This window comes from Silene latifolia, chromosome X (genome assembly GCF_048544455.1).
Source record: "Silene latifolia isolate original U9 population chromosome X, ASM4854445v1, whole genome shotgun sequence".
Classification (NCBI taxonomy): domain Eukaryota; kingdom Viridiplantae; phylum Streptophyta; class Magnoliopsida; order Caryophyllales; family Caryophyllaceae; genus Silene; species Silene latifolia.
The window spans coordinates 176,874,222-176,883,104 of record NC_133537.1 but is presented as its reverse complement, the minus strand read 5'-3'; the positions used below and the strand labels follow the sequence as shown (position 1 = coordinate 176,883,104).

Sequence of the window (8,883 nt, the reverse complement as noted above, 5' to 3'; positions counted from 1 at the left end):
CCAAGTTCATTAAGATAAAAAAGATCAAGTGTTGGACTAAGCATGGAGCATTGGATTGGGTTTTGCATGGAAAAATTGATGAATTAATATGAGTAATGCAAATGTTGCCAACAATCAAAGTCAAAGCCCAATGTTCAAATCCAAGTCAAGATGGAAAGCATAAGATTCCAACATGCTTAGGATGCTTTTTGGGAGCTCTAAAGATGATAGATGAAGCATTTACCCGGGTGCATTAAAGGTCATTAATCACGCACCTAGGATTCCTCAAGCAATTAAGTGAGGAATTAAGCGAAAATACCCGGAAACACACGACCCCGATCGGGGCCACCCAACCCCGATCGGGGCCGCATGCATCTCGAATGTTTACGTTTCTTCTTCCTCTCCTATAAATAGGAGAGGTGTTCCAAGGTCTTAGGCATCCAATTTTTACGTCTCACTTTTGTTGTTCATAACCTTAAGCAATATAATCTCTCAATAGTTTTCATATTAGTTTACAAATTAGTTAATCTTGTAGTTCTTAAACATTTGGTTCTAAGTTATTTCAAGCTTTTGGTTATACATTGTTCTTCCATACAAGTTCTCTACTTTTAAGGTATTTCTACTTATAGTTTATATCACTACATTTCTATTTTAGTTTATATATAGTTTATAATTAAATAATTTGTTTAGATTACTTTAGTTTATTTCCTCCACATGTTAAATCAATTAGTTTATATAAATCATACAATTATGTTTAGCATTTCTTATAATTTAGTTTGCAATTTACACCTTAACATGAGTAGCTAATTTCCTTAGTCTAAGGGCTAGGGGAGCCATGCATAAATTTAATATATAAACATGATAAAATAAGTTAATAATAATATTGTTCATATTGCTTCTATCACATGTTTGCATCGTCACGTTTAATCTTTGTTTAAGGCCTTATTCAAATGATTAAGTTTGTTCATTCGTTCTATAAGTTGAGAGGCACGGAATTGAATTAGACTAAGCATGTATAGTAGGACGACCTAGTCATGGACGAGAGTTTCTCTAGGACCCGGTCTATGGTTGACACTAATATCGTAAGATGGGTGTCTCTAAACCTAAGCAATTGACAATGTTATTAGTACCGAATTTATCATGATCATATGTCTATCTTTGCATGTGTGACCCGAACCCCTTAGACTCTCTTTTATTTTATAATTTACATTATTATTGTTATTAATCACCAAACAACCAAACCAAACCAAATCGTAATCGACCTTGATAAAAATCTACCCATTGCAATTCACGAAGTAATTCCCGTTTCCTTGTGTTCGACCCCTATTGATACATTAACTTGTTGTCTAGGGTAATTATCTTTGCATAGGTACGCGATAAGCCTATCAAATTTTGGCGCCGTTGCCGGGGAAACGGTTTTATTGCTTTTTGAATTGTCGATTTTTATCTTGTTTTTCTTTGTCTTGGGGAACACTTGTTCCTTGAGACCGTTACTTATCATTTTCCTAGAAATTGTTGTCTTATGCCCAGGTCCTCTCGTAGTGGAGAATTACTTTCACCGGATTCCGAGCCCGAGAAAACCTTTAGGAGAAGACGACGATTTTGGAAGGAAGTGAAAGAAGCCACTTCTCCCATACAAGTTGAAAGTGCTAGAAAGTCTTACTTAGACGATCTAGAGGTTCTTGAAGAGGAGGAGGTTTCTTGTTCATTAACTCCACCACCATCACCATCTACTACCAAAAAGATGGTGAAACTTTCCGATCACTCAAAGCCCACCGCGGCCATGCTCCCGGCCGGAATCACAACCACTCAAATCACCGTGCCGGAAATCGAGATCAAACCGGTTTTCATTAGCCTTGTGGAGAGGAAGAAATTTGGAGGAAGTCCTTTGGAGGATCCCAATTTGCATGTGCAAAACTTTTGTGACTATTGCTCCATGATCCGTCAAACGGGCGTCACCCAAGCCCAAATAAGGGAAATACTTTTCCCTTTCTCTTTGAAGGACAAGGCCAAGCTTTGGATCAATAGCCTTGACCGCACCACCTTGGGAATCACCAATTGGGAGACATTGGCTCTTGCTTTTTACCAAAAGTTTTTTCCACCGGAGAAAACTCAAACTTTGAGGAGCCAAATCACCGGATTCCGTCAACAAGCTCTTGAGAGCTTATATGAAGCTTGGGAGAGGTACAAAGAGCTTCAAAGGAAATGCCCACATAATGGGCTAGATGATTGGTTTCTAGCAATAACATTCTACAATAGATGTTGTGCCGAGTCGCGAAGGATTCTTGATTCCGCCAACAATGGGCGGTTTGATCAAATTGACACCGACCTTACTCATGCCACGATCGAATCTATGGCGGTCCATGGTGCACAATTTGTCAATTCCCGAGTTGTGCCATCCAAAGGTAAAGAAGAATCCTCCAACAACTCCGTTTTGTTAGCTCAAATTGCCTTGCTCCAACAACAATTGGCGGAAAGAGATGCTAAATATTCCCTTCAACAACTCAATGTCGTGTCTTCAACAAGCCAAATCATTGTTTGTGACGGTTCTGGAGGTGCGGGTCATTATGTCGCTCATTGCCGAGCCCCCATTGAAGAGGTAAATGCTTTTCAACCTTTTAGACAAAGTTCATATCCATCGGGTACATTTTCCAACACCTATAACCCGAATTCAAAATTTCATCCGAACTTGTCTTACACTAGCAATAATGTGCTTAACCCTCAACCCCCACCACAAAAAAATGCCTATGTCCCTCAACAACAAAAGTATATCCCTCCACCAGGTTAACAAAATCAACAAAGGCCCCCACAAAACAATTACCAACAAAATCCACCACAAAATAGCCAACAAAATAATCAAGGAGGTGGTAAGCTTGAGGGCATGATAGTCCAAATTCAAAGGGAATTGTTGGCTCAAATTCAAAAGAATGATCAAGCTCATAGTGCCGCAGTCAAGATGTTGGAATAACAAGTGGCTCAAGTAGCCGCTTCTAGCTCTCAAAGGAAGAACGGCCAACTACCTCCCTAAGGTGAGCAACCACTTGAAACCGTTAATTCTATTTCTTTGAGAAGTGGTGCGAGCTATGATGGACAATCCATGACTTTGGATGATGAGGTGGTTGTTAAAAAGGCCAAGCTTGGGGGAAATGACAAAAGGAAGGCTAGTGAAGAGCCTATTGTTAAAAATCGTGTGTCATTTCCTCATCGATTGTTGATGCTAAAGAGGAAGAGCAAGCTTGATGACAAAGATGTTGGGTCTCCTATGCCAAAACAAAGTGGTGAGGTGGTTGTTGAAGAAGTCTCTCCTATTGCTAAGGAGAGTGATGCCGTTTCAAACAAGGTGAGTGCTCCCAATGAGAATGGGAAAGATGTGGAGGATGCTCCTCCAACAGAAGTTGTTCAAATACCATTTCCCCATCGTCTAGCAAAGCACAAGGAGGAAGGTAAGTTTACTAAATTTTTGGAAGTTTGTAAGAATTTACAAGTCACCATCCCGTTTATGGAACTGATTACCCAAGTCCCTTCTTACGCAAAGTTTATGAAGGAAATCCTCTCGAAGAAGCGTTCCTTCAATGAGGTTGAGACCATTGCTTTCACCGAAGAGTGTAGTGCACTCTTACAAAACAAGTCTCCCCCGAAACTTAAGGACCCCGGTAGCTATTCTATTCCTTGCACTATAGGCAAATATACCATTGATAAGGCCCTTTGCGACCTAGGTGCTAGTGTGAGTGTCATGCCCTATTCCCTTTGTGAAAAACTTAACATGGGCGCTTTAAAATGCACAAGTATTACATTGCACGAGACCTTAGACCTCTTCGAAAATCCTTTCGTGGAGGATGTGGTTGAGCTTTTTAAGGTTAATGAAGGACTTAGTGATGCTAAAATAGAGGTTAAGTGGGATGAACCCCCCATTTTCGACGAGCCCTACCACTTAGAGTTTTCATACCACCAATTTGAGACCTATTATAATTATAATTTGTGCACTAACGATTATTTTTATGGTCTTAAGCATGATGCTCCTTTTCTTGCTGACGAGTGGAGTACGGTGGTTCTATTTGAAATCTCTCATGGGCAATTTGATAAGATTAATCCTTTCTTGCCTTTGATCTTTCATACTTATATCTTATCAATTGCTTACATATGCTTGTGTATTGCTCATGCACAGGTATATGATTTACTTCTAACGGCATTGACGTGCTTTTTAGAGGATGGTGGAGGATCCACTAGAAAAAAATAGTTTGTTTTTATTTCACTTTTTACGCGATTTCATGTTTTATTAGAATTGGGAATAAATTTTAGACTAATTAGCTATTTTGAGTTGTGACTTGTAGGTGTTTGAAGAGGAGAAGAGGCGTTTTGAAGGATAGCATACTACCCCATGTTGTAACCCCGTTCGGGGTCGTAACATTTCCGTTTCTCAAAAAAAAAAAAAATAAATAAATAAATTTTTTTTTTTTTAAAAAAAAAAAAAAAAAAAAGTCCACGGTCAACCCCGATCGGGGTTGACCACCCCGATCGGGGTCGTGACTTTCTTCCTTATTACGCGTTTTAATAAAAAGACAGGATATGCTAATCTTTTCCATATGCTTCAAAAGCATAGGACAGTACTCCTCCTCTCCATTTTTCTTCATTTCCCAATCAAATCACCTCCGAAAACCACTTTTTGCATCAAAGACCTCGTACCCACCGGATTTTTGACCCATTTTTTTAATGAGATGCTAAGTGGAGGAGTCCCCCGAATATATGCTAGCTTGGGGGAGGCTCGTTAGTCTAGTAAGTTTTCTTTCCTTTGCATTTTAGTTTATTTCTCGCAACCCATTAAATATGTCCTCTTGTCCTTCTTGTTTATGTGCTTTGCGCCATTTTTATGGTTTGATTGGGTGATTTGAATAGTTAGTACATTGAGGACAATGTGATGTTTAGCTTGGGGGGAGATATTGCATTTGCATATAGCGTAGTTTGCAAGTAGTGTAGAATTTTTGAAAAATTTGAAAATTTTTGAGAGAAATTTTTTCTTTGTGCTTGCTTGTTGCCTCCTTTCCTCTTTGCTTATCCTATTAATGGCTTATTGCTAATGATTTATTCTTTCATGTTGGGATATTAGCTACATGGGGATGTCATGACATAATAGGTGGGAGATGAAAAATGAACCAAATAGGCTTGATCTTGACTTGTGGCAAGCTACAAAATGGTAAGGTAGAACCTCTTTAGACCGACGCATCCATATCCGGTTAATGGCGGACCGTTCTTTAAGGCGACCTTTAGGTGTCTTAGAAGATGTACCCGTCAAAGTTGGCAAGTTTTTCATACCCGTTGACTTCCTCATACTTGATATGGCCGAGGACTCACAAATCCCAATTATATTGGGTAGGCCATTTTTACGCACCGCGGGTGCGTTAATTGATGTGAAAAATGGGAGGTTGACGTTGGAAGTGGGTGATGACCGGGTTTCCTTTAGCAAAAACAAAACCATTAGAAGCCCAATGTTACAAGAGTCTTGTTGTTTATTTAGCACTGTGTACTCTTCTTATGCCTCTACTATGCTTGGATCCTCACTAATGGATCCGTTAGAGGACTATATGGGTGTTGTTTGTTTTTTAGGTGACGATGCTAATGGCACTAATGCTAGGAGTGCCAAGAGGAAAAGGAAATTTTATTTGAACAATTTCAAATGGTTGCGGAATGCTAAAGGAGGTATGACATGGAGCTTGGTTGGTGGCAAGCTTAAGAACAAAACTTGAATCAATTAGCTTCTTACGTCGTGCGGGACGTTAAACCAGCGCTTCTTGGGAGGCAACCCAAGCTTTTTATTGCTTTTATTTATTTTTGTTTTAATTTTATGCAATTTATTGTTTTTCGTAGATTAGTATTAAAATGTTCGACTTGACGAATGTTTCTTTTTGTGATTTTTAGGTGAAAATGAAGAAAGGAGGTTTAGAAGAGAATCTGGCACGCAGCCCCATGCAAGGACCCCGTTCGGGGACGTGGTTTTGGAGAAACGAGAAGGAATTAAATCAATGCGGAAAAGAGTCAAAACCTGAAGAGGAGGTCAACCTCGATCGGGGTTGGTGGCCCCGATCGGGGTCGTGGTTCTGTGACTCCCTGGCCTTTGTTTTATACGGGTAAAAAAAAAAAAAAGATAGATTTCTTTCTATCATTCAAGCATACCCGACGGTACTCATTTCCTCCTTTCTCTCTCGTTTCTTCACATTTCTTCGCTAAAGATCACAAAGAAACATCTACAACCCCCCGAATTCATGCTAGCTTGGGGGAGGCTAGCAAGTCGAGTAAGTTTTTCATTGCTTTGCATTCTAGTTTAAGATCTTGCAACCCATTAAACATAACCTCTAGTCCTTCTTGTTTTGTGCTTTGAGCCATTTTTATGGTTTGATTGGGTGATTTGAATAGTTAGCACATTGACGACAATGTGATGTTTAGCTTGGGGGGAGATATTGCATTTGCATATAGCGTAGTTTGCATGTAGTGTAGAATTTTTGAAAAATTTGAAAATTTTTGAGAGAAATTTTTGCTTTGTGCTTGCTTGTTGCCTACTTTCCTCTTTGCTTATCCTATTAATGGCTTATTGCTAATGATTCATTCTTTCATGTTGGGATATTAGCTACATGGGGATGTCTTGACATAGTAGGTGGGAGATGAAAAATGAACCAAATAGGCTTGATCTTGACTTGTGGCAAGCTACAAAATGGGAAGGTAGAACCTCTTTAGACCGACGCATCCATATCCGGTCAATGGCGGACCGTTCTTTAAGGCTGTTGGGGTTGGTGTCCTTAACAGTTAGTGCAAGGACTTATAAACCTCTAAAAGGATCAAAGGGCATACTTTTGGTATTATTATCAGTTGATCCACGTTTATCAATAACGGTTGGCTTGCTAGATAAGTTTGACGTTATTGTCATACAGATGGCGGTGATCAACTGGTCCCTAAAAGTCACACCTATAGGATACGTTTGAGAGACGTGACGGTATGAAAATACAGTCATGTAGATGCCAAATCTGACTAACCAGTTAGTCCGAGTTATTTGACTAGAAATTAGTCAAAATGTGATGTTGAGATATTATATTTAATACGGATTAAATATCATGGGCTAAGGCGAATTAACGAGTTAATTCGTAAAATTAAATATAAGCGATTTATATTTAATTAATGTATATTGAATAAATTATACAATATCGTCTTTGTTGGACATGTATTAATACTTCAACTAACCCGTGTTATTAGTTGATGTTCTAATAGCCGATAACCGATGACGATAAGTAAAAACCGCGTCATATACACTTAGCGAGTTTTGGACCGGACCGCGAGCTTAAGTGAAGAGGAAATTAAAAAGCCCGCGAGCTCTCCTCTCACTCGGTTTGGCCGAGCCTCACATAGACAAAAGGAGAGTTTCTCCTCTTGTCTAACCTAATTCATTTTGCCAAAAATTACTAGGGTTTTGAAGAGCATTCTTCTCTGAAAAACCGAGATCTCTCATCTCGAAAAACTCACATCAGTTCTCCCAATATTGCAAGGCAATCGGAGAACACCATCTAGCACAAGGGCATATCTCGGACAAGTCTTGGGTGCAACAATTAGGAGGGAATCTCGTTTGATTTCTGTTCTTTACGCCGTGCATCAAAGGACCCGAGGTTGATTCTTTATACTTATCGTTTCATTGCTGTTTTTACATTTTATGACAATAATTCACATGCTAAATTTACGTTATAGTCCTAAATTTAGAGGGTCTTATACGGATATTACCCCTCAAGTGGTATCAGAGCGAGGCCACGTAAATTTTTCTATGTGTTTTTCATAAAACGATTTTGAAACGGTTGTGTTTGTCTCGAAATCCGTGCCTTGTATACACGGATGTTGCGTTTTTATTAAAACCGTGCGGCTGTTTCACACGGCTGTCTAGGGTTGTTTTTCGATTTGTTATTTTACATATTGTTGTTTTATACAGAGATTATAACAATATGTCAAGTTTTGTCAATTGTTAAATTTGTTTTGATGCGTTTTTGATCAAAATTGCAATTGATTTTGTCTCGACAATCTGTTTTCACGAGGGTTTTCTATTTTCAGCCATGTTTGCATTCGATCGAGCGTATTTCTACTCGATCGAGTGCCATTTCTGTCTTGTTTTTGCTCGATCGAGTCCCTGCAATAGTCGATCGACCCCTTTCAAAACCCCACTGCTCGATCGAGTTGTCCTCGTACTCGATCGAGCAGATTTGCTGATCAAAGTACTCGATCGACCACCAGTTTAGTCGATCGAGCACTTTCTGATTGGCCATCCACTCGATCGACTTGCAGTTCAGTCGATCGAGTCCTTTTTGTTCCTCGATCGAGAACTTTTGTCCCTGGATCGATGGATTTCGTTTCTGGCAGCTTTGAAAATTTATTCTTTTTGCTTTAAATTTTCTTTTGGCCTTAATTTGTACTTTATACGGATATTGTACACTCGCTATGATTGTGAAACGGTTCACACACGTACCATTAAGTTATTTTAAAGCGTATTTAAAGTAACGGACTGTATTAGATTAAAATTGAATTGATAGAAGCGGTTTTATCACATGAATTTTAATCATTAAAAGGTGGTTTGGATAATTTTCACATAATTACGGAATTATGTCACGAATGAATTTGTTTTTAGTTGATGCATTTTATTTATCGTTAATTATGAATGTTTTTGAATGCTTTCATTACGTATTTATTTATTTATTTTGCAAACAGTTGTAACTTAGTGTGGCCTTAGTAGAACGTGTTACCGTAATGATGGAACACGGTCTAGGTTGTATTTTGAGATCTCGTATCTCCGTTTTGGTTTTTTTCACTTGTAATTATAGTTTTAATTAGAATGTAAATAGGTTTATATTTGTAATTTTAAATTGTAATTTTTGAGAAGAC

At 38.7% G+C, this 8,883-nt stretch overlaps 1 non-coding gene across 1 annotated transcript; it reads right to left on the bottom strand.

Annotated features, from left to right (window-relative positions):
* Positions 1–2,095: 2,095 nt before the first annotated feature.
* Positions 2,096–2,202, bottom strand: LOC141624981 (small nucleolar RNA R71). The gene has a single exon (XR_012534781.1). It is a non-coding gene; the product is annotated as a small nucleolar RNA R71 (small nucleolar RNA).
* Positions 2,203–8,883: the final 6,681 nt, after the last annotated feature.